The 27,684-nt window shown below is 37.4% G+C and overlaps 1 protein-coding gene and 1 pseudogene across 3 annotated transcripts in view; one reads left to right on the top strand and one right to left on the bottom strand.

Moving 5' to 3' along the window:
- Positions 1 to 27,684, bottom strand: part of kto (kohtalo) — a 693,872-nt gene that overhangs the window by 74,100 nt on the left and 592,088 nt on the right. The gene's annotated exons all lie outside the window — the stretch shown is intronic.
- Positions 394 to 490, top strand: LOC137234086 (U6 spliceosomal RNA; annotated as a pseudogene).

Raw genomic sequence — 27,684 nt, forward strand, 5'->3', positions numbered from 1 at the left:
GTTGTGAGAACACACCATCAATGGTAACAATACAACGTCTATTAGTAAGATACGATTTTATCCACTCCAAAAAGCCGGAATGGAAGCCCATAAATGCTAGTTTTTTAAGTAGTAATACATGAGAAACTTTATCAAAGGCTTTTGAAAAGTCTGTATATACACAGTAAACCTGGAATCCAGCCGAAAAGGCAGTATTGCAGTAGTCGGTGAACACAGCTAAGTTCGAGGCTGTGGACCGCCATGGTACAAAGCCATGTTGATTATGACAAATAAGCGACTTGGTTGGATTTTACTGGCTGGTTACAGCCTAAGCCTTGTAAAAGAAAGAAAAAAAAGAGAGAAGATGAATTAAGTTCGGGCACCAACAATAAAAATTGCGGCAATTGAAAAACTGCGACAGAACATACACTAAAATTGGAACGATACATTGAAGATTAGCATGGCCCCTGCGCAAGGATGACACCGAAATCGTGAAGCGTTCCACATTTTTATTGGTGATAAGATGATATAAACAACAGGACTGGCAGCATAATAATTATAAGTATAATAAGTATATTAGCTTAATTATGAAGTCATTTTGACAATTTAGATATTATTTTTAAGCAGGAAAATATCCGGGCAACCTAACGGCTGCCTATTGACTAGCAAAAATTTAAATTTCTGCTGTAAAAACTTTTTGCTACTAATTATTGAGTTATGTTCCCAGAAGAGGGCATACAAAATCAAAGTCAATCTGACCAAATTTTCGATAAACTAAATTTAAATTTGCAAGGAGGTGAAAACGAAACACCTGAGAAAACCAAGCAAGGCCCTATGTAAATAATAATCGAGGAGTACAGAAAGAGAAATAGGATTAAAAAATTGAAGAACCTAAAGTTCGAAGGCCGGTCAAATTGAAAAGAAGAAGAGTAGGAAAGCAATCTGGCATTCGAAAAACAATAGCCAAGATCTATGAAAAAATAAATTTAAGCACTAATCAGGCAGAAAAAATTCAACAAAAACAAGAAAATAAGGGATTAAGGAATAATAATTATAAAAATAAAAAACCAAGACCAGTAATATACAGACTTTTGTCTGCATATTACCCCCAGCTGGTTAGGGGGTCAGAATATACCCGCGGTAGGTATGCCTGTCGTAAGAGGCGACTAAAATACCAGATTCAAAGGGCTATGTAGCGCAACCCTTCAGGTTGCCAGCGCAATATACAGCTTCTCCAAACCCAATTGTCAACCTCACCTATCCGCGGCAAATCCTGTTTCACTAACAGACGAGGCTCTGGCGCCCCAAGCTCCTCATGGAAATTGGGGGTGAGGAGGGAGGGATGGCCTGAAGGTTTAATGTGGCCATATAAATCGTTCCCGATATGGTCGGGCTAGCACCTTAATGGTGCTGTGTTACCGGAACGTACCGGATCTGTATCCGGCAAAGGACCATCACATCGATAACACTCCCCAAAGCCTTCGGGGAGCAACCTTATCGCTACAAGAACAACAACAACAACAACCAGCAATATTAACATTATACTATGTTCAAACAGAAAAATAAATTGAGGAAATTTCGATTTGAATTGAGTGCTGTTCATACAACTCGATTTAGCTTACACAATAGTAATTTGATATCTGGTTGGCTCATCTCTACAGCAAGAACATACCTTTGTTCAGACTGTCAAAATGAACACGCACATTATTAGGCGAATGAAATGGAATGAAAACATAAAACTTTGAAATTTTTGTGTGTTGTAAGAAAATTTCTTCAATGTTTTGGTTTCATTTTGAGTTTGCCATCTTCTTTTGACAATCCCTACTCCAGTGAAATGAAAGACATAAAATCAGCTGATGAGATGAGCCAACCATATAGCCATGCGTACTGACGTTTAAATATACTCAATAAACACACTTTACAATGTTGCATTTGCAGTTTGAAACAATTTATTACGCAATTTTTTTTAAATTGGCAATTTATTATTACAATTTATTATATGACAAATTACGTAATAAATTGCCCAAATAGTATAAATTGCCAATTTGGTGTGTGTTTGAACCTAGTATTAGGGTGTTGAAAAAAATAAATAAAATACAATTCTGTAAAACTATTGATTTTAAATTATGGAAAGACCAAGGAAAATTAAAACTTATGTAAAAGTCCCACTTGAGGACCTTAAAAATGAAATTGAAATTGTAGATGAGGAAAAAACTCCAATTTGGTTGAAAAGTCATTGGAAACTTATTGATATGCCTGGGGAACCAACAATATGGAATGTAAGAAACCCACAAGCAACAACACCTGAAAAATTATATAGGTTCGAAGTCAAATTTATGGGAAAAACAGATTAAAATATTGCAAAAAAAAATTTTAATAAAAGGAAAAAAAAACAAAAAAAAGATTTGTTCCTTCATATTTTTTACGATAGGATTCCAAGAGCCAAAAATAGAAAAACCAACGGCAAACGTTGTAAACTCAGTCCAAGTAGTAGACCATACTGAGGCACTAGATACTATTAAGATCACACTTCTAATCATCTGCGTAGTTAATTGCATCAGTTTGTTTCTGAAACTCTACTCAACCCATAACAAATTCCTAAAAAATCGATATGCCAGCCGCGCCGACGGTTTATATAAGGTTTAACTAAATCTTAACTGCCATCCCCAATGGGAAAATGGGAAGATATCGTTAAACTACTCATAGAAGAAAAAACGATAGGAGAAAAATCTTACAAATGTATTAATAAAAAAAACAAAAGTAAAGGCAGAAACAGTAGTAAAGCATCTTAAAATAACAGTTGAAACATTTAACAAAATAGGAAAAACAATTCAACAATTAAATGGTAAACTAGAGGGCAATCGAAAAGACCAAGCATATCAAATTTTTCCCAGCGTTAGAGACAAATTGGTGTCCTCAATGGCAACATATGATATAGAATTCATAATACCAACGAGTTTCGAAAAGGAAATAGAAATAGACTTTAGCACATTCCTGCTGGAGTCAGCCTCCGATTTAGAAGAGGAACCAGAAGTAGAGCAAAAAGAAGAAGAAAAACAGGAACAAAAGGAAATTTTAATAAAGACACCAAATTCCCAAACAAGAAAAGACAAAATGGCACAAACCACAGTAGAATTCTTAAAAACGGCTTCGTCAATTCTTCCTGAGTTTGACGGTCAACATGGGAACTTATATAGCGTCTTAGACGCACTAGATATCCTAGAACAAATTAAGGATACTCACGAGACCATAGCGGTCTCCATGATAAAAACTAAGCTCAAGGGAACAGCTAGAAACCTTTTGAGCACTGAAAACTCAATACTAGCAATAAGGCAAAAGTTGAGTTCAGCAACTAATGGTGAATCTGTAGAAGTTTTGACGGCAAAACTCCTAAACGTCCAACAGCGCAGTAAAACAGCTAACCAGTACACTGCCGAAATCGAAAAATTAACAAAATCGTTGGAGCGTGCTTACATATCTGACGGTCTTGCACCTGATGTGGCAACTAGAGGTTTACGCCGATCACTTTATCGGCGGAGTGGGCGGCGCGCCGGCGTACGCCGGTTTTCTTACTTTAAAAACTTGATTTTTCTATTTAAAAAAAATAGTATTTAGGAAAGGTTTTGTTTGTATGTACTTAAAGAAATCAACATGTTGGCCATTTCGAAAAGATCCGGGGTTTTTTCCTCAAGATCTCGCAGACCGTTCAAAAATTTTCAGGAGTAGCTCCTTGCGGAGGGATTGTCCCTCGTTCACTTACTCCAGAGAGGCTTCGGCGACTTCCGGTTGCTATTAATGGTCTATTAATACTCATGACTCTCGTGGCACAGGCGCCTCCAGTTTTTTCGGCTGTTTTTAAGAGCTACAATTCCCGATGTGCGAACAGTAGCAATCCCGACCACCAGTCGCTACCACGCCTCCTGACCCTCACACGATATGCCAGCACAGAATCTATAGGAATGCGACTTCGAACTCATACCTTCGTCGACGTCATTTTCTTAGAAGCTCTAGGTGTAGCTCCGAAGACTTTCCAACGGATGCTTTTGTCGCGCTATGCTGCCGAGCTACACCAGAGAAACACCTTGAAACGTTAGAGATTGACCATTATGGATGACCGCGTAGCTTCAGTTTTCAGACTGGTTCGACTGTCCACTACGTTAGGGTAGTAACACACACGGTCATTATTTCGACTGTTTTGGGAAAGCTTTTGCTTCACCACTTTGAGTGTTCTTGCGAAGGACAAAGCCTCACCTGGTAAATACATATATGTGCCTACGTATTCACATTTGTAAAAGGAGCCGTAACGTGTAGGTGATATTTAAACTTGGTTGATAGGCTATAATCAATGTGATTCACTCCAAGGGACTCGTTTTGGATAGGGCCGCCATCTTTACGTCAAACCGGGAGACTTGGGTGTTGAGGATGAAGTGTGAAAATTAAAATTAACATTTCAGACGCTATTGTATAGTTTCGCAAATAAACAACAGATGTTTGAATGTAAGCCCAAATGATTTTTCAAAACCTTGTCATACGTACATATATCCTCAAATTAAGTATGAGGTAAGAATCATTTCAAAAGAGTGTTTATGCCCCTAGAACCTACTAAAGGATTTTGCATCACTGATTTGGCTTATTCTTTCAGCCAATCGCAATATAAAATTTTTTAAAAAATCGGCACTTTTTTTGGTTTTTTTTAACAACTTGTGGACAATTTGAAAACAATTTGAAACGCCTTGGGTAATTTTATTTCAGTTCATTGTTCATCATTTTTTGGAAAAAATATGCAAAGTGAGCATATAAATTTATTATATAACTTTTCTTTTAGTGTTTTGTTTTAATAACTTGGTGAATTGGGTGATGCAAAGTCCGTGACATCGAAAACGTCTGTTTTTTTTTTAAATAAGTTTTGAACAGTTAGAAAGAGTTAAAAATAAATAAATGTAAGGCGCTATAACCTCCGAAGAGATCTAAGGCCGAGCAACTCTTCCAATTTGCGTCGTGCTCCTCTTGATTTTCCCTACAAATTGGCCGGACGGGACCTACATGTTTTATGCCGACTCCGAACGGTATCTGCAAGGCAGATGAGTTTTCACTGAGAGCTTTTCATGGCAGAAATACACTCGGAGCGCTTGCCAGTCACTGCCGAGGGGCGACCCCGCTTAGAAAAAATTTCTTCTAATTGAAAAACCTTATTTCTAAAATTTTGATGTTGCTTTGCCCGGGAGTTGAACCCAGGGCGTACGGTGTGATAGGCGGAGCACGCTACCATCACACCACGGTGGCCGCCGTGTGAAAGAGTTAAATTTCGCAATTAGTTTCTTATAACTGGCAGTGATGAACATCCGTTGACACCACTTTCATTCATATCCGACCAATTTTACACGATCAGCTGTAAAGGCCATGTGTAAGAACTCGGCTAACGAAAGAGATAAACTGATAATGCAAGCAGGAACGTTCACATCTAAGAACGAGGCTATTTCAAAATTCACGAATAGCTGAAGTCACTGGTACCCCAAATACAGTGTTACGCATGACGCGCGCACAAGGTAATTACCGAGGTAACTTCCGAAGAAGCTACCGAAATAATAATTATCGACGTAACCAATACCGAAGATATTGCGGTAATACTAACAGATATAATAATAATAATAGTAATAGACAAAATAATAATTTCCCAAGACGCAATTTTGGAGGTCAGTCAAGACCATCCAATCAGAGTAACACGAGCAACCTCCGTAGTATAAACCAAACGAAAAACCAGCAAACTCCACTCCAACAGTAAATTCTAACGGTAATAAAATATGTACATTCAACTTGCATCTAAACAGCTACATATCTTCCAATACCACTCTAAATAAGTCAACTTTAACGTTCCTGATAGATACAGGAGCGGATATCTCAATAACAAAGAAGGGTCAAATTGACTCGACTATAAATAACTCACAGATCACAGATTTAAAAGGTATTGGCCGAGGAATAACAAGCACACTTGGAACAGTAAAACAGATCTAACAGATGATAGTCTTTAATTAGGACACAAATTTCACATAGTAGAAGACAATTTCCCAATCCCATGTGATGGAATTTTGGGACTCGACTTCATTAAAAAATATAATTGCATTTTAAATTATAATAAAAATTGGGGCAGCCTAATACTACGACCATACGATTACCCAGAAGATATAGTACTACAAATGACAAATAGACCATCAATCAATAGCATTACAATACCCGCAAGAGCCGAAGTAATTAGACAGGTTCATATCAATAGTTACAATAAGGAACTATTAGTACCTCATCAAGAATTGACTGATGGCATTTTTGTAGCCAACACGATAGTAAACTCAAATCAAGCTTTAATAACAATAATAAATACAACAGATAAATATGCAATCATTCAAGATTATGACATCAAAACAGAAAGTTTAGAGGATTATGTAATAATTGAAAATACACCTCACTGTAAAGCTAATAATAAAGAACAGTTAGAAAGATTGAATAAAAATGTTCCGCCATTCGCTAGTAAATCACTCAACACATTATGCTCAGAATTCGTGGATATATTCTCACTAGAAACAGAACCAATCACGACCAACAACTTTTACAAACAAAAGTTCCATCCTGTGTATATTAAAAATTAAATATAAATAAACAAGTAAATAAACTAATTCAAGATGATACTGTTGAACCATCAACCTCAGAGTACAACAGCCCTATTTTATTGGTACCTAAAAAATACCTTCCGGGCAAAGAAGAAAAAAGGTGGAGATTAGTTGTTTTCAGACAAATAAATAAAAAATTGACAGCTGATAAATTCCCTTTGCCTAGAATAGATGATATTCTAGATCAATTAGGAAGAGCGAAATATTTCTCATGCCTAGATTTAATGTCAGGATTTCACCAAATATAACTCAGCCCAGAGTCAAAGGATGTCACATCCTTTACGGCAGATAACGGTAATTATCGTTTCAAAAGATTACCTTATGGCCTCAAAGTAGCTCCAAACTCATTCCAGAGGATGATGACATTGGCATTCGCAGGTCTAAAACCATCACAAGCATTCTTATACATGGACGATTTAGTCGTATTAGGATGCTCCGAAAAACATATGATTAACAAGTATGGAAGACTAAGTTCGGGTGTAACCGAAAATTACATACTCAGCTGAAAGCTGTGGAGACAAAGTAAGGGAAAATCACCATGTTGTAAAAAGAACCTAGGGTAACCCTGGAATGTGTATCAAATGGAAGGTATTAAAGAGTATTTTAAGAGGAAGTGGGCCATAGTTCTATAGATGGACGCCATTTAGGGATATCGCCATAAAGGTGGACCAGGCTTGACTCTAGAATTTGTTTGTACGATATGGGTATCAAATGAAATGTGCTAATGATAATTTTAAAAGGGAGTGGGCCTAAGTTCTATAGGTGGACGCCTTTTCGAGATATCGCCATAAAGGTGGACCAGGGGTGACTCTAGAATTTGTTTGTACGATATGAGTATCAAATGAAAGGTGTTAATGAGTATTTTAAGAGGGCGTGGGCCTTAGTTCTATATGTGGACGACTTTTCGAGATATCGCCATAAAGGTGGACCAGGGGTGACTCTAGAATTTGTGTGTACTATATGGGTATGAAATGAAACGTGTTAATGAGTATATTAAAAGGGAGTGGGCCTTAGTTCTATAGGTGGACGCCTTTTCGGAATATCGTTATAAAAGTGGACCAGGGTTGACTCTAGAATGCGTTTGTACAATATGGGTATCAAACGAAAGGTGTTAATGAGTGTTTTAAAAGGGAGTGGGCCTTAGTTCTATTGGTGAACGCCTTTCCGGGATATCTCCATAAACGTGGACCAGGGGTGACTCTAGAATGCGTTTGTACAATATGGGTATCAAACGAAAGGTGTTAATGAGTGTTTTAAAAGGGAGTAGGCCTTAGTTCTATTGGTGAACGCCTTTCCGGGATATCTCCATAAACGTGGACCAGGGGTGACTCTAGAATGCGTTTGTACAATATGGGTATCAAATGAAAGGTGTTAAAGAGTATTTTAAAAGGGAGTGGGCCTTAGTTCTATAGGTGGATGCCTTTTTGAGATATCGCCATAAAGGTGGGCCAGGGGTGACTCTAGAATTTTTTTGTACGATATGGGTATCAAATGAAAGGTGTTAATGAGTATTTTTAAAAAGCGTGGGTCTTAGTTCTATATGTGGACGCATTTTCGAGATATCGCCATAAAGGTGGACCAGGGGTGACTCTAGAATTTGTTTGTACGATATGGGTATCAAATGAAAGGTGTTAATGAGTATTTTAAAAGGGCGTGGGCCTTAGTTCTATAGGTGGACGCCTTTTCGAGATATCGCCATAAAGGTGGACCAGGGGTGACTCTAGAATGTGCTTGTACGATATGGGTATCAAATTAAAGGTATTAATGAGGGTTTTAAAAGGGAGTCGCCCTTAGTTGTATATGTGAAGGCGTTCTCGAGATATCGACCAAAATGTGGACCAGGGTGATCCAGAACATCATCTGTCGGGTACCGCTAATTTATTTATATATGTAATACCACGAAGAGTGTTCCTTCCACGATTCCAAGGGCTTTTGATTTCGCCCTGAAAAACGTTTTCATTTTCTTCTACTTAATATGGTAGGTGTCACACCCATTTTACCAAGTTTTTTTCTAAAGTTATATTTTGCGTCAATATACCAATACAATTACCATGTTTCATCCCTTTTTTCGTATTTGGTATATAATTACGGCATTTTTTTCTTTTTTCGTAATATTCGATATCGAAAAAGTGGGCGTGGTCATAGTCGGATTTCGAACATTTTTTACACCAATATAAAGTGAGTTCAAATAAGTACTTGAACTGAGTTTAGTAAAGATATATCGATTTTTGCTCAAGTTATCGTGTTAACGGCCGAGCGGAAGGACAGACGGTCGACTGTGTATAAAAACTGGGCGTGGCTTCAACTGATTTCGCCCTTTTTCACAGAAAACAGTTATAGTCCTAGAATCTAAGCCTCTACCAAATTTCACAAGAATTGGTAAATTTTTGTTCGACTTATGGCATTAAAAGCATCCTAGACAAATTAAATGAAAAAGGGCGGAGCCACGCCCATTTTAAAATTTTCTTTTATTTTTGTATTTTGTTGCACCATATCATTACTGGAGTTGAATGTTGACATAATTTACTTATATACTGTAAAGATATTAACTTTTCTTTTAAAATTTGAGTTTAAAAAAAATGTTTTAAAAAGTGGGCGTGGTCGTTCTCCGATTTTGCTAATTTTTATTGAGCAGACATATAGTAATAAGAGTAACGTTCCTGCCAAATTTCATCATGATATCTTCAACGACTGCCAAATTACAGCTTGCAAAACTTCTAAATTACCTTCTTTCAAAAGTGGGCGGTGCCACGCCCATTGTCCAAAATTTTACTAGTTTTCTATTCTGCGTCATAAATACAACTCACCTACCAAGTTTCATCGCTTAATCCGTATTTAGTAATGAATTATCGCACTTTTTCGATTTTTCGAAATTTTCGATATCGAAAAAGTGGGCGTGGTTATTGTCCGATATCGTTCATTTTAAATAGCGATCTGAGATGAGTGCCCGGGAACCTATATACCAAATTTCATCAAGATACCTCAAAATTTACTCAAGTTATCTTGTTAACGGACAGACGGACGGACGGACGGACATGGCTCTATCGAATTTTTTTTCGATACTGATGATTTTGATATATGGAAGTCTATATCTATCTCGATTCCTTTATACCTGTACAACCAACCGTTATCCAATCAAAGTTAATATACTCTGTGAGCTCTGCTCAACTGAGTATAAAAATTTACGGGATGTATTCTCCACATGCAGAAAATATAATTTAAAATTACATCCGGACAAATGTATATTTTTCAGTCAAGAAGTTACTTATCTTGGACATAAATGCACATGTACTGGAATTTTACCAGACCCAAATAAATTTAAAATTGTTCAAAATTACTCAACGCCCAAAAATGCCGATGAAGCAAAAAGATTTGTCGCATTTTGTAATTATTATAGAAGATTCATACCAAATTTCGCGGAATACGCCAGGATTCTAACAAGACTTAGTAAGAAAAATGTAATTAATTAAAATGCATTAATTAGTCCAAATATCCTACAATATCCCAATTTTGATAGAGAGTTCTTTATTACAACCGACGCAAGTGGTTATGCTTGCGGTGCTGTGCTAAGCCAAGAATATGAAGGAAAACAATTGCCCATTGCCTATGCCTCAAGATCATTTACAAAAGGCGAAATAAATAAAGCCACGATCGAAAAAGAATTGGCGGCCATACATTGGGCAATTATATATTTTAGACCACATTGTTATGGCAGAAAATTCACAGTGAAAACGGATCATCGACCTTTAACGTATTTATTCTCAATGAAAAACCCTTAATCTAAATTAACTAGAATCAGGTTAGATTTGGAAGAGTATGACTTTGGGGTGGAGTACATAGCCGGAAAAGAAAATTACGTGGCAGACACTCTGTCACGAAAAGATATCAATGATTTGAAAGAAATGTCAGTACAGGCATGTAAAATAATGGAAGTCACGACAAGATCGCAAACTAAAAAGAATTCCAGTAATAACAGTAATAGAAATGAAAAGAAGAAAAGTCACAAAGAGAACCCTATAATATACGAAGCGCTTAATAAATGTGAAGTAAAAAGACTAGTCCAGCTCGTTTTCGATCCTCCGAAATTATATTTCAAAAAAGGAAAGACAATTTTTAGTGAAATGAATATAAAGAATCAAATTGTTGAGGCGAAGATTGACTTAGGCCAATTCTTTACCAGGCTTATGGAAGAAGCCGTCAATTTGGGAATTAAGAAAATACAGTTGTCCTTAGGAGACAAATTGTTTAATTATACTCGAGTAGACATATGTAAGGAGATAGGTACCAAAGTTCTCAAAAATTTAACTATTGCATTAACTCCGGAGGTTGTGCATGTGACGGAAAATGATAAAATGAAAAAGATAAGACTCCTGTGTATATTAAAAATTATAGAGTACCCCAAGCACATAAGAATGAAATAAATAAATAGATGCAAAAAACAACAAAAGCAACACAGCACTGGCCCAACACCTTATGGAAAAGAAACACACAGCTGATTTCGACAACGCAACAATACTGGATGTGGAGAACAGGACGCGTAGAATGATGACACTAGAGGGACTGCGCATACAAACAAAAACTACCAACGATTAACTTTAAAGACGACGTTGATAATATTAATTGTGCCTATGCGACGTCAATAACCAACAATGTCTGGAGGTGACAAGTGCAATATTGTTTTTAATGTTAATAGACGGTATTTTAATGTAGTAAATGTCGGTGTGATTTTTAATTATTGTTCTTATTTGTTTGTTATTAATATGTGTACTTATAATTTTAAAGAAATGTGACAAAAACCACTGGTTTAAACAATGTAGGTGATTTAATATTGAACATTAATACCAATTATTGTATTTGTAACGTATTTTTCGTATTTAATAAAGAGATTCCCTGAAACGCGTCGGAAATAAAAAAATTTACTTGTTTTATTTAATTAAATCGGCCTAAAAGCTCCAAATTCATATTAAATAACTAAGCAAATATTTGGCCCAACTCAATCATATATTAAAAAGATTCTTCAAAAATATCACGATGATCCTGTTAATGGTGGCCACCCAGGAATCAATCGTACAACAAATAAAATAAGACAAAAATATTACTGTAAAAATATGAAAAATGATATAAGAAAATATATAAAGAAATGCGTAAATTGTAATAAAAATAAAATTAATAAAAATTTAAAAGAACCAATGATTTTGACTGAAACACCACGGAAGGCGTTCGAAATAGTACAAATAGATACAATTGGACCTTTACCAAGATCATTAAATGGAAATGAATACGCTGTCACTCTGATACGTGATTTGACTAAATCTTAGTTGCAATTCCTATACAGAGCAAACATGCAAAAACAGTAGCCAGAGTCATATTCGAAAATTTCATCTTAATTTATGGAAGTATGAAAACAATAATAACGGATATGGGATCTGAATATAAAAAAAGCTTGTTTGAAGAACTATGTAAGCTTCTCAATATTAAGCAAAAAACATCTACGCCATATCACCACCAAACTTTAGGCACTGTTGAACGTAGCCATAGAACTCTCAATGAATATGTGCGTTCATACATATCCATTGACAAAGATGATTGGGATGAGTATCTTAAATATTTTGCATATTGTTACAATACTACCCCATCTACAGTCCATAGTTATTGCCCATTCGAATTGATCTTTGGCAAAAAACCCCAGACTTACGAATTTTTACAAGAAAATACGGTAAGCCCACTATACAACTATGAGGCTTACGATAAAAAATTAAATATAGGTTACCAATAGCACAGGATAGAGCCTTTAAATTAGTAGAAAAGGCTAAAGAAAAACAAAAGATTAGTTATGATAAAAATATTCCCTATAAGGAAATAAATATACGAGATGTAGTGTTAGTAAAAAATGAAGCAGGACATTAGTTAGATAGTAGATATAAAGGACCCTATAAGGTAGAAAAAATCGATGAAAATAATAATTTTACTCTAATACCCTATAAAGTAGAAAATATTGATAATAAAAATAATGACACTTTAATCCCATCTAGAATAGGAAATGAGGATAAGCAAAAATTTCCCTGTAACATAGAGAATAGCAATATCATAAATAATAAGAAAACAATAATACACAAAAATAGACTTAAATTAATAGAATAAGTAAATTTTCAACCTAAAAATATAAAATACAAAATATAGAATTAATTTATTACTTAACTAAATAAATTTAGAATGCTCATGCATTCTCCAAATTCATAAGCATTCTGAAAAAAAAGGGATATGTAGTGTACATAGCCAACAATTTCAATGCCAAATATTTAAATCAGTTAATATGCTACCCTGTAACAAAAAGAGTCTAAATTTTCATCAAAAAAAAGGCATCCGATAATTGTTGCTGACTTGGCCATTCACACGATTTAATACAGGTGTGTGTACAACGCACAACCAAACCAAATTTCCATTCCTGCAAATTTGCGGACGTTGCATTTCCCACAGAAGTCACAACTCAACACAGGTGTGTAGGTACATATTTTGTGTCGAGTTGTATGTAGGTATGTAAGTATGTATGCTTAAGGTAAATATGTATGTAAGTATATATGCTTCAAGTAAATATGTATGTAAGAATAATTTAGTGTAAATAAGCTGACAATATTTGAATAAAGAAGCATTCGCTCATTGATGTTGAAACCTCTCAAAACCGATTATTTCATTTTTAATCTTTTATACTTGTTGTGGCTTGCTGAGCAGCAGGGCTGCTTGGAATGTTGTGGGGCGGGGGCCCTAAGGCGCAAACTACAGAACGTCCTTGGGCGTGAACAGCAATGAGCCACAAAAGATTTATAAAAATTACGAGGACGTTGAGTTTTGGGGTGGGTTGGTGTCTAAATTCTGTATGTACAAAATTCTAAAAACAAAATTCTGCTCTTTAAAATTCTCCTTTTTTAAAATTCTGCTTTCAAAATTCTGTATTACAAAATTCTGTATTAAAATATAATGTTAACATTGTTAAAGAGGTCATGTAATTATTTTGAAAAAGTGTGCCATGCACAGTAATTCTGCGTAGAACACCTTTTTGCATAGGCGGCCTTCGGCCGCGCTTATAAAAAATAACCCGGGGCTACGCCATGCCAAGTCCGGGTGTGTGGTATAACCGTGGCTACCGCCACGGTGATGTCCTTCTGCGTAGTATACCCTTGTGCGTAGGCGGCCTTCGGCCGCACTTTAAAAAAATAACCCTTAGCCGATCCAACACCGGCTACGCCATGCCATGATTCCGGAATTTTGACTTCCAGAATTAAACATGCAGAATTTTGAAAAAGCAGAATTTTAGAAAGCAGAATTTTAGAAAGCAGAATTTTAAAAAGCAGAATTTTAAAAAAGCAGAATTTTGTTCAAGCAGAATTGTTTTGCAATTTACAGAATTTTGTCACCCAGAATTTTGTAATACAGAATAATGACACGCTCCCTTTGGGGTCTAGCCCAAAACAACCTGTCCGATGCAACCATCCCTTGCACGTGACACACTGACAAGAGTGTGACCGTCCTAAAAAGATTCTTTTCCGGTATACGCAGCAAAACCATTTCTCATGACCAGGGTCAGGTGTAGGACCCGGATTGGGTTCGATACCTTCCCGGAGCAGGAGAGTATGGTGCAGTCCCGCTGCAAGGTTATGCTGGGAGGATGACAATTTGTGGGACGGACGCAACAAATTAAATGGGGTTACACTGAAATGGTAGCCCTTGGTCGGGAAAAATAAAGAGTCGCTCCGGTACAAAGAACCGGCTGCCTTTATGCCATTTGAAATAGTTACAGGTATGCACATTGTGAATTCATACAAATGAAAAATCTTTCTATTCCTCCATTGCTGACAGGGAGAATGGCTGTCGCGAATGGCCAGAGAATGGAAGAAAGTTTTGTTTTTTGCCCGCGATTATTAAATTAAAGTGCCAAGAAGTGCCCATTTGTGTTTCAAATCAGGGTTTCTTTTAAATGTGTATACAGAAAATCAACCTACATATTAATATTAATGTCTAAAATTTAGTTAAAAGGTAAAATATGAGCAGCTAGTTAAGCAAACATTTTAAAATGAGTAAATAATACAATATACTAGTCGTCTACAAAAATGTTTGAAAAGCGCTACTGAGCAAATTATTTAAGTAATCGAACAGCGATTGAACAGGTGATCGAGACTGTCTACTATTGTGAATGTTTTTTTTAAAAAATTATAATGGAAGGCAATGAGGCATTTACAAGGTATTTTATTGTCAGGTGGTATATTTTTAAACACTGCCCTTATGAACACTACAATAAGTTGTATCGAGTTTTAAATACATCCGTAGAAGATTTCAGAAATAAGCATAAAAAATCGTATGCAAAACATCTATGCAATCGTTGTATTTTTACTTTTTTTCGAAAATTCTTTAAAATTTTAAAATATAATAAATTATTTTCTTTTTCATAATAACTTATCCCAACCGATTTACATACATAGGCTGCTGATTTGTGCTTATACCATAACGAAATTTTTGGAAGCCATGGGACTAGGTTCTCTAACTGAGAGTATTAAGCATACACTGGAAATTGTGTAAACTTTAAAATTCTGATTCTGCAAACCAAAACTGTGAACAAGAAAACTCACTGATAAAAACTTCGTGAGTTTTCTTGGCAGATAGTGAGATAGTGTGACATTCAAAACTCATACGCACTGTTGCAGGATGACTTTTTTATTTTCATGGCGTTTTTACGCTGATATGACTTTTACACTCAGCGCTCATTCATACCTATATGACACTACTTTATTTTCTCTTATATTTTTTGTCGCCCTCTCTCCTAATACGGTTTCAGTACTGGTGTAAGTGTGTAAACTATATTATATATATAGTTCATTATAAAATAAAAATAAAAAAAAATTTTAGTTAAACGGTTTTATTGAAAACAATACTTACATTAAGTAGTAATAATACTAAAAGATAGAAAATAATTAGGTAGGTCCTAGGTACTAGTCATCACACTCCTCATCATCTAGGGCGTTGATCAGACAATTAAATAAAGGCGTTGGACGCGTCAAATTTCTATTGATAGTCATAAGTAAGACCAACTGAACCTTAATCAGGCTATGCTACGCCTCACATTTTTAGAAATTTCACGCGCCTAACGCTTTTATTTAATTATCTGATCAACGCCCTAGATTGATGAGGAGTGTGATGACTAGTACCTAGGACCTACCTAATTATTTTCTATCTTTTAGTATTATTACTACTTAATGTAAGTATTGTTTTCAATAAAACCGTTTAACTTAACATTTTTTTTAATTATTTTATTTTCTATCTTTTAGTATTATTATTACTTAATGTAAGTATTGCTTTCAATAAAACCGTTTAACTTAAATTTTTTTTATTATTTTACTAGAAGACCCGGCAGACGTGGTTCTGCCCTAAATTTGGCTTATCTGCATACATTTTAATAAGCTTTTTCCGTCTGACTCTGCCCTCCCCCCCTCTTCACTTTTTCCTAATCCTTTTATTCACTTCTCCCTCCGTCTTTTTCGCTTCATCTATCTCCACCTTTGTCTCATTCTATCTCTCTCAGTCTATGTCTTTTGTTCCAGTCCCAGTCCCACTCCGAGTCTTAGTCCCAGTCCTAGTCCTAATCCCAGTCCCAGTCCGTCTCTGGTCGGAAAAAAGGATCGTAAACCCTAATATAGGCAAATTTGTATACCAAATTTCAGGTAAATAGGACGTATGTAAATAGGTATGTGGGTGTTATTAATTCATGTCTCTATTTCGGCTTCGCATGCCTATTTATGAGTTTTGTCAGGTTGATGCGCCTAAATCGAATATCATAATGAAAATTACTTTAGAGCTCTCAGCAACAGCTTTCATTTAATATCCATATTACACACATATTCCAGGGGTATCGGGGTCCACGTTTTGGCCTATATCTCGGGACCCTAGTCACCCAGTGGTATATTACTCTGTACTAAAGCACTCATCAACAGCTTTCATTTTTTATCCATATTATATAAACACTGTCTAGGCATTCACTGGCCCACGTTTTGGTCAATATCTCGGGACCCTAGTCACCCAGGGGTATGAAAATTACCCTCTACTAAAGCACTCATCAACAGCTTTCATTTGTTATCCATATTCTATAAGCACATTTTAGGGGTACTCGGGTCCACGTTTCGGCCTATATCTCGAGACCCTGTACGTCGATCGCAACCAAACCTATGTAGTAACCACAAGTGAGGTTTACGCAACTCGTGTGAAAGTTTGAACAAAATCGACGGACGCATCTCTTTTCAAACACCGGCGACCAACAAACACACATTTTAGCCTTTCTTTTTATATATATAGATTTTTATTTTTCACACTTCACCATAATATTAAAACGAAATGCAGATTTTCGTTGCTTTTAATATTATTATTATTATTATTATTATTATTATTATTATTAAGACACAAGTAAGACAGAGTCTTTTAACGTGCCACATTTCATTTGATACAATACTTTCTTAAGATTAAGGATTAGGGATAAATGACTTAAATATACAAGTTATTTGAACTTTACAATAAATTTCAAGATACATAGATCAATAGCCAAATAAACATAAAAGGAATAAAGGAGAACATAGAGAAAGAAGGAAAGAAAGAAAGGGTGTATTCAATATTATTAGGTACACATGCAGAACTTCAGTGATATCATAAGTTGAGTTTTGAATAATAATGGTATAAAAGTAGCATTCGATAGTATCTGATAATCACAATTGTGAAACACCCTGTTAAATTTAAGATTGGGATTGAATAGCCAGTTTGAATTGCCGTGGATTTGCTACCATTTTTAATTTGTTAGGCAGTGAGTTCCACAACTGAATGGCTCTAACGAAAAACATTCTTGAGGTAGCCGAATATTTAAAGTGTGGTACTATAAGATTGCATGTTCTAGTTGAGTGTGCAAAAGTTAATTTTGAGAAGAGATAACTCGGACAACGGGTATGGATTAGCTTATGTATAAATAACAATAAACGGCATTCAAAAAATTTTGATAAACTGCAACCAAGAATTTGTACGGATAGTTCGGATATATGGTCATATTTTCTTTTTAGGTGTACATATCTAGCTGCATTGTTTATTAGTAATTGTAATTTATTCATGGAACCCTTATCAAGGCACCCATATACTAGTTCTTGATATGAGATTATGGGCACTAATAGAGTCTTAACAAGTTTTAGCTTAATATCCAGAGGGATATAAGCTGCGGTTCTCCAAAGCTGTCTTAATACAGAATACGACTTAGAAATTGTTGCATTTATATGATCAACGCATGAGAGGGAGGTATTCAACCTAAAGCCTAGGGTTTTAACAGAATTCTCATATTTGATAATTGTACCATTCAGTCTAAGAGGAGAAACATCATCCATGCTATATGAACAATGAGATAGGGCAATAGCTTGTGTCTTGGACGCATTAAGGTTAAGCCTATTATGCTTCGACCATAGATAAATAGATTCCAGATCTTCGTTTATTCTGAACGCCAAATCCTCTCTAAGCCCCAGAGGTGCGGATAGATATATTTGTGCATCATCAGCGTAAAGATGAATAGAAACATTTTTACAGCACTTAACAATGTCGTTGATGTATAGACTAAATAAAATTGGACCAAGAATAGATCCTTGGGGTACCCCAGCTGTAATTGGCACCAAATCAGAGCAACTATTTTTTAGTACAACCTTTTGCCATCTGTTCGTAAGATAGCTTGCAATCAATCCAACTGCATCGTGGTTAAATCCAAAGTACGCGTAAAGTTTTTGCAAAAGAATCTTATGACAAATAGTATCAAAAGCTTTAGAAAAGTCTAATAATGTAAGAATAGTAAGATCTCCTTGGTCAAAGAATGGTCTAATATCTTCCATCACTTTCAACACGGCTGTTGAACAGCTATGTCCCTTTCGATAAGCGGACTGATACTCAGATAGGAGTCCGCTCTCTGATAGATACCCTCTCATTTGATTTAAAATTAATCTTTCAAAAACCTTTGATAATGCCGGTAAAATGCTGATTGGTCGAAAATCACATGGTTGAGTTGCATTATATTTTTTAGCAACAGGTGTTATATTAGCTACTTTCCAAATGTCAGGGAACCTTGAAGTTGTCAATGAAAAATTTAATATGTGAGTAAATGGGCCAATAATATAGGGCAGAATTAACTTTATAAACTTTAAACTGATACTGTCCTCACCTACCGCATTTGATTTAACTGAAAGTATACACGGTATAACTTCAGATTCACTAACATTTTTAAAACTAAATTTAATATCGCTATGAAAAACAAGTTCACAATTCTGTTCAAATCGAGCGCTATCAACAGGCATCTTTATTGAAAAATATTCGTTCATATCGTCAGGATCAACCATACACTCTGACTTCATTTCCGATTTTACCCCGAGACTTCTTAGATTGTTCCACAGCAGTTTTGAAGGAAGCTTGACGTTGAGTTTGCTCTGGAAGTAAGATTTCTTAGCTCTGCGGGTTGCTTCAGTAGCTCTGTTACGCATTAGTTTGAACATTATCCAATTCTCCTCAGTTCTGTCTTTTTTCCAAGCAGAATAACACCTGTGCCTCGCATTTATGGCTTTACGTACCCCCGTAGTGAACCATGGCTGCTTATTTTTACTTATTTTTATTTTTTTTAAAGGGACGTATTTATAATAGAGGTAACTAACCAACATGCAGAAATAACCAACTTTTTCGTTTAAGTCAGCTAAAAACCAACAGTCATTCCATGGTAGGACGGACGCTTCAGTAGCTAGCTCATTAATATTAATATTGCTAAAATCACGAAAGTGTATGAAATCTGGTGGTCTGTATACGTGAGAATTCAACTCTATATTGTAATTTAAAAATAACAGGTCATGGTCGCTCACACTGCATAAAGAGAGTTGCTCAAAATGCAGTATGGACGACCCATCTGATACACAAAATAAGTCAAGCAAACTAGGCTTACATTTGGGGCCAAAACGAGTAGGCAAATTATTTATCACCTTCAAACCAACACTTGCCAAAACATCCGAAAGATTCTTAGCGCGCTCGTTTTTTAAGAGCAAGTCTATATTTAGATCACCACATAGTATTATGTGTTCATACATTACGCTAAATCTATTGATCTGCTGAAATAAGTTGCTTAAATCACATAACATGCTTGGGTTATACACACATATCACAAGGCAGCGCTGAATATTAGTGAAAAACTCAACCACCAAAAACTCAACCTCGTCCAAATGGGTTGATTTGTGTACTATTTTAAGTTTCAGACCCTTCTTGTAATATATCGCTATCCCTCCACCACGCTTGTCAAGCTGTCTATCGTTTCTCACAACAGAAAAGTCACATAAATTGTAAAAATTGTCGCAGTTATCACCTCTAAACCAAGTCTCAGTCACACACACCACATCAACACATGTACCCTCAAAGATGTAGCTAAGATAATCAAGCTTGCATTGATTTAAGCTCCTAGCATTTAAATGGCATATTTGAAATCCCGAATGGAAATCACTAACCAACTTTAACGAAGTTTTAAGGTTGAAATCGCTAGAGCCTACAGTTGAGTTATGCATAGTCATAGGACATAATTCCAAGCAATTCAATTTGACTGTAAAAGTATGAATCTGAAACCACTGTATTATAAGAAAAGGAATAATAGAAGGGTGATAGAAATTGAAGTATAGCAACGCCTGAGATAGAGAAGGTATGCATAATTAACCTACGTAAAAAATAACAAGTAAATGCTAACAATAAAGCAAACATAAATAAATGCATTTTGAGCATTACAGGTAAATATGTATGTAACAATATAAATAAAAATAAAAAGAACATCAAGTTGCGCTGCTCATAAGAGAATCCATATCAGTTTTGGTGCATACAAATTTCGGCTCTTCATTGCGTTTTAAGCGTACAAAAATCTTTCCTTGAATTGAGAACACAGAGAACAATTTCTTTTTTCTTCTAAGCTCACAAGCATAAGTCATAACTTCTCTGAGCATCTTAGGCAAGCTTTCATGTAGGTAAACACTGCCATAACCCGGTTGGTCAATGTACGATAGTGCAAGTGACCTCTTATTTGTCTTACAAAAACTAGCTGTTGCTCTTAGTAGTTTGGTACGTTCGTATGCAGAGAGCAATTTCACTACAATTGGTGAATAGTTGTCGTTACCCTTTTGCAGTTTGCTTTTAACATTTTTCATGCGGAACGCATCGCGCAGTGGGGGTGGTTTGCATTGCACACGACTGCAGATTTTTGCAAAAATATCCGAAACATTCTCATCGGCTTAAAAATTGCACATGGAACAACTAAAGACTCTGAATTAAAAAAAATGTCATAGTACCCCTAAATCGCGGGCCCACTCAGAAAGCCCGGGCCCGGTGCTAATCCCTCCCCCTCCCCCGCCTTCCCGGCTGGCCTGTTGATGTGCTATACTTGATATCATTCGTTATAATATTTTTTATTGATAAGCACGTTGTTTAATTAAACACCATCCAATTACACGGAAGTATATCCGCAGCACCTCAAAATGTGAGTGCCGGTGAGTATACGTAATATTTTATTATTACGTATGTATAAACAAATAAAAAAATTTGCAGTAAAATAACACGGAAGTATATACGCAGCACCCCAAAATGTGAGTGCCGGTGCGTATACGAAATATTTTATTATTACGTATAAACAAATAAAAAAATTTGCAGTAAAATAATATTGCGACAATAAACTGAGATATAATCTATCCTATATTTCAAGTTAGTGCGAACTACACACGGGGTGCAAAACAAATTCAAACTCGGTTCAGTAGTTTAGGAGTCCATTGGGAACAGACATAGTCACAGGTGATTTTTATATATTAAAATTATACTGAAATTTCACTAGCAAAATTTGAATATATGTGCTCCGAAGTATTCTGACGTCACTTCTACTGAGAAATGAATTTTTGTAATGAAATTTCATTAACAAAATTTGAACTTATGTGCTCCAAAGTATTTTGACGTCTCTTCTAACGGGACTAGAATTTTTATACTGAAATTTCACTAGCAAAATTTGAACTTATGTGCTCCAAACTATTTTGACGTCACTTCTACCGGGAAATGAATTTTTTACAGAAATTTCACTAACAAAATTTGAACTTATGTGCTCCAAAGTATTTTGATGTCACTTCTACCGGACTGTATATAATATTTGTTCAAAGACCCAAATCGGACAGACAAGTACGAGTTTTTTGAATACCTAAATTTTTGCGACACCTAACGTGAATTTTTTTACTAAAGCGGTTTCTATTTCTGTATGTCAAATATGATTTCCAAATATGAACCAAATCGGACAACAATTACGATTTATGTGAATATCTCCATCCTTGCGCCACCTAGCAGCGATCTTTTTCATAGGTCGCTTTCTATTCTTGTATGTATTATGTGTTCCAAATATGAGCCAAATCGGACCACAAATACGATTTTTGTGAATATCTCGATCCTTGCGCCACCTAGCGGCGATTTTTTCATAGGTCGCTTTCTATTCTTGTATGTATTATGTGTTCCAAATATGAGCGAGATGGGACCACAAATACGATTTTTGTGAATAACTCGATCTTTGCGCCACCTAGCGGCGATTTTTTTCTTAGTATTGCATTGTCAACGGTTTCTGAACTATATTCCAAGTTTCAAGCTTGTAGCTTATCGGGAAGTTAATTAAATTTTAATTACAAAATTCGTGCTGGCCGTGCAGCGTGTCAAGTCAACCTAAATAAAACCGTTTAAAGAACAAACGGGCCAGTTTGTATTTAAATAGGGTTTTTTTGACCTTCGGCCGTTTTTTCTTTATTTTTTCTGACAAATGAAAATTGTGTGCATTAAAAACAACTAAAATCAACTTTCTGTGATAAAAGTGAACCATCACAGACCGAAATAAATTTCCCATTCTATTTTCATTGTTTTAATTGTTAAAAATGTGAATGAAAAAATAAAATTAAAAGCATAAACAAAAACATGTCAAGCTTACTTATTTTGGGGGAATAGTGGTCTCGCTTTCTCATGGTAGAAATTGTTTTTGTATTTTGAAGTTCCGATACAGTTTCGCCAGTTGTTCTAGCTTGGATTCGTATAGAAAATAAAGTGGTGTCATATAGTAGGTATCAACAAAACAGTGTGCACAATATCTTACAGAATCGCATACAAATTTAAAGTGTAAATTGTATAACTATTAACGAATATAAATTCCAGACTGTGAATGCTTTCGTCTATTTCGGAACCAGTATTAACAGCAGAAACAAGATTAGAAATCAAACTGAGAATAACTCAACAAGTGCCACGTTGGACTGACTAGGCAAATGAAAAGTAAAGTCCTCTCTCTACGTACAAAAATCACGCTCTACAAGTCGCTCATTATGCTGTATGGCTCGGAATCATGGACGGTGTCGAAAGAAGATGAGATGGCTCTTGAAGTATTGACAAAAAAGTTCTCCAGAAGATTTATGGTCCGGTGCCGACGACGAGTATCGACGACAGTTTAATGATGAGCTGAAGCTTTATGCAGATATGTTGTTAGAATTCTTAGGTTATTTTTCGAGAGGCCCATTATTGCCCTAACCTCCTAACAGTAACTGGGATTGTGTAAAACCTGGTGGATCGCGCCAGTGGTCTTCTCTCTTTTTTCTCTTTTCTTATAATAAATGTCCCCTAATTTGCTGTGGGTCCACTGGCAGAAGCGGCTCAGGACAGATGGTTCGTGCAGTCGCTTCCTCTCTAGCCAGGCTGTCCGCTTGCTCATTGCCCTCCACTCCCCTGAGGCCTGGAACCTAGACCAACAGTACTACGTTGTGCGCTCCTAATTGATTAGGCCTTTCCACGCACTCAAGGACCAGTGCTGACTTTATTGCGAATGCCCAAATTGCCTTGAGAGAGGCCTGGCTATACTGAGAATGGAAATTGTCACTTTGAAGTATCCGGGTTGAAGATTCAGCTCAGCGCACTGACTTATGGCGAATATTTCCGCTTGAAGTATGCTCGGGTGTACTTCCGGGTCTGAAGACCCTGGCTCCAATCTCCTCTGGCGTATTCGAGCCATTTGTGTATTATACGATTTTGTGTAGAAGTTGGATGCTCTTTAGTTTCGTTTCATTCCATGCAATTCCACTTTTCTCAAATACTAGCTGTCTGAGGATAGCATCTCTCGAGAGTTGAGAGAGATCTCAGTTCGTCCACGGTCCGGAATGATGTGACTATTTCTTTGCCCGAATCCTCCTTTGCAATATTCGCTTGGCTGACTGCTCTATCACTATGTGTAGCGAGGTTAGATCGAGGATGGCTTGCTGCAGCCCCTTGATTTTCCTGCTAGACGTTTGCATACCATGATGGACTTCATGGCCCTAGTTGTCATGGATCCAAAGTGTTGTTTCCAAAAGGAGCTTGGTGTCAAAGGTGACCGCCAAGCATTTAACGACGAACGGTGTGATCGAACTCTTCCCTCGTGGCATTTACCTGAACTGCGCTATTCCCTACATGGGCTTCAGCGATTCTTGTGTGAAGTTGAGTGCCTTTCCACCTCTCCTCTTCTCTGCTATGATTACGTTTTCGTAAGATGTTTTGTCAAAAATATATGATGACTTAACATAGTCGTTCCTCGGTAATGGTTTGGTAAGCAGCTTGCAGTGATGACTTCAAAGGCTATTCAACAGAAACTGTTTGTTCAGCATTTCATTTGTCTCCCTAATAGGGAGTACTCTCACCTTGTTGTGTAGGTAGTGTTCTGAGGACATAAGAAGACAGCCTGTACCGATTCTGAGAGCAGTGTTTTGGCAGGCCTGTGTTTTCAATAACCTTTAGGCTTGGCGACCATATCGGGGACGCGTAGAATGCAAGGGGCCAGCCAATTGCTCTGTAAGAGGTAACAAGTGGGTTTTATTACGGCTCTGAATTTTAGATACAATGCGGTCGCATGCTTCCCAAAATGTAATCTTGATCAAACGCCATACCTAGTATTTTTGAGTGTAAGACAGTCGGTTGCATGATGCCATGCCCATGTTGTAAATATGGTCGCCCATGATTTGGTCGACGGCAATATCAGGTTTCGCTAGGCGAAAAAACTAGAGAGATCAGGGAGATAGTTGCTTAATTTATTACATAGCTCATCGATGGGTAGGCCGGGCCTGAAGCTATTATCTTGGCGTTTAGCGCGGTGGTAGGCTGGTTTCCCAGGCCTTAGTAGCGGTACCAACCTGGCGATTTTCAATTTTTCAGGGATGAAGAAGGTGGACAATGACAGTCTAAAGACACGCGCTAGATATCTAAATCCCTCTTTCCCAAGTTGTTTAAGCATCGGCACCGCTATGCCGTCTGGGCCTACTGCTTTACATGGTTTAGCATGAACGATGGCATCTTCAACCTCTTTGGCATTGATGGTAATATGGAACGCGCTGTGTTTATGCTTGTGTGTGCATCTGTTTACACGCCGTCTGGCTTTATCAACCGTAGAATGCATTAAAGTTTTATAAGGTCACGTTCACTCGCTAGAGTACTGGCCTGCGAAAGGAGTATGGGTAGGTGGTCGGATGCCAAACAAGTCCTGCGCTCACGATGGAAATGTCTGACGACAGCCTCCTATCATACGTGTGGGGGCGTCCCCGTTTATCGTGCAGAATGCCGTTTCTTCAATTTGGCCCGCCAGAATCTTACCCGTGCTGTCCGCCTGTAGATTAGAATGCCACAGATCATTGTGGGCATTAAAATCGCCTAGAATAATGCGATTTTCACAAACGAGTAGTGCGCTGATAACAGGGCAGTGTCCACTGGGGCAACAGGTGAGAGGAAGGATATAGATGGTGATAATTTCTAAATTTGCATCGCCTGACCGGACAGATATACCTGCACGTTCCAGGACACAGCCTCTACGGCGGATGCACGTTAGGGTATTTGATTAATCTAGCTGGCCAAAAGTCGATTTTTCAAAATATTCCAATTTTTTTTAAATATACTCCCTGGCGTTCCTAGATATCCACTGAATAGTATACATACCCCAAAACCCACCTGCAACGTCAACGGAGCTAACCGCGCACATCTAAAATTGTATAAAAATTGTATGCAGTTCGATGTATTTTTTGATTAAAAAGCAATATACCCTTCGAATCTAAATACTTGTTCACTTGTTTAGCCTTAATCAAATCTAGTAATATTTTCTTTTAGGACAGGTAAATGTGTCTTTAATGCTTGGCGACCATATGGGGACGCGTTGTATGCAATCGGCTGGCCAATTGCTTTGTATGTGGTAATGAGCGTTTCTTTGTCTTTTCCCCAAGTACTGCCAGCAAGGGATTTGAGGATTTTATTACGGCTCTGGATTTGCGGTACAATTGCAGCTGCATACTCACCAAAATGTAGATCCTGAACAAACGTCACACCCAAGATTTTGGGGTGTAGGACAGTCGGTAGCGTAGTGCCATCGACGTGGATGTTCAAAATGGTCGACATTTGAGACATCCGTGTTGTAAAAAGGTCACCGAGGATTTAGTCGGTGATAATGCCAAGTTTCGCGAGGCGAAAAAACTGGAGAGATCAGGGAGGTAGCTGTTTATTCTGTTGCAAAGCTCATAGATCTGTGGGCCTGGGCCTGTGGCCATTATTGTGCAGTCATCGGCGTAGGAAACGATAGTAACTCCTTATGGGGGCGAAGGTAGCTTAGATATGTAGAAATTAAACAAAAGTGTGGATAGGACCCCAGTGGCACCCCTTGTTTAATTCTTCTTGGTTTTGATGTTTCCTTTCTAAATTGCACACATGCCTGCCGACTACCCAGATAATTTGCGGTCCACCTTTTCAGACATCGGGGAAGGGTAGACCCTTCCAAGCAGATGCAGGAAAACCATTTCTCACGAACGGGGTCAGGAGGACCCGGATTGGGTTCGATACCTTCCCGCAGCAAATTAAATAGGGTTACACTGAAGTGACAGTCCTTGGTCGGGAAAAACCCGAGTCGCTCCGGTATATGGAACCGACTGCCTTGGGAAGCGAGGGAGGCTGGGTCGCAAGTGCTGTTGTTGCCCCTGGGACTGGGTCCTGAGTAAGCATCGAAGTAGGTACCCGGTGAAGTTGAGTGTGTGACCTGGAAAAATGGCGCAATGAAAACCGTCGGGGGGTTGTCGAGACCAGAACATCTAGGAAAGTGGCACCGTCCAAGGCAGGAACTGCATTGGGCAGATGTCGCAAACATCGCAACATTAAACAAGGTGGTAGGGAATAATAGTCTGTTTCCCTGACCTACTCGTGTGCTTGTGTCGAATAGGGGGAGAAGACGGGAAAAAGCTGATGATCAGCATTGGGATTCGATACCCTCCCGGAGCAGGAGTATATGGCGCAGTCCCGCTGCAAGGATCTGCTGAGAGGATGACAATTTGTCGGAGGGACGCAGCAAATTATATGGGGTCACACTAAATTGACAACCCTTGGTCGGGAAAGATCCCGAGTCGCTCCGTTACATAGAACAGGCTGCTTTGGGAAAGGTTATCTTTTTCATCCTGAATTCGAGTGCAACTTGCCTATCAGTAAAGTAGTTCTCGGTGTCGAGGCTTATCTGCTTTTATATTGCACTTGCTCTTGGACATTTAATGGAACCCGTCGTGCTGTGCGGCGTGGTCACATAGCACATATTGGTTTATCTACTGGTTTGAGGGAGACCTTAAATTTGGACCCTTTGTTTGGAGACTTTCTCCAGCAAACCCGAGATGTTTGGCCTAACTTTGTCCTCCGAAGAGTGAAAACACGTTACCGGCTGCATAAGCCAGCATCCGGCATAAGGTTGGCCGCCATTCAATGAAGATCCTGATTCTAGGTTCAACGGAACCGAGCCGACATGTAAGACAATTGTCGGTTGAACAACAAGAAATTGACCAGCCAGTGGAGACAAATTTCTACATTTCCGCTATTATTCTATATCAAATAAAGGTGAAGGTCTAAAACTCTTCGGCCTTGGCCAACTTTTTGAAGTTACATAAGTACAAACAGGATTGTAAATGGATTTAAAGAACAATTT

Source organism: Eurosta solidaginis, chromosome 5 (genome assembly GCF_040869045.1).
Source record: "Eurosta solidaginis isolate ZX-2024a chromosome 5, ASM4086904v1, whole genome shotgun sequence".
NCBI lineage: Eukaryota > Metazoa > Arthropoda > Insecta > Diptera > Tephritidae > Eurosta > Eurosta solidaginis.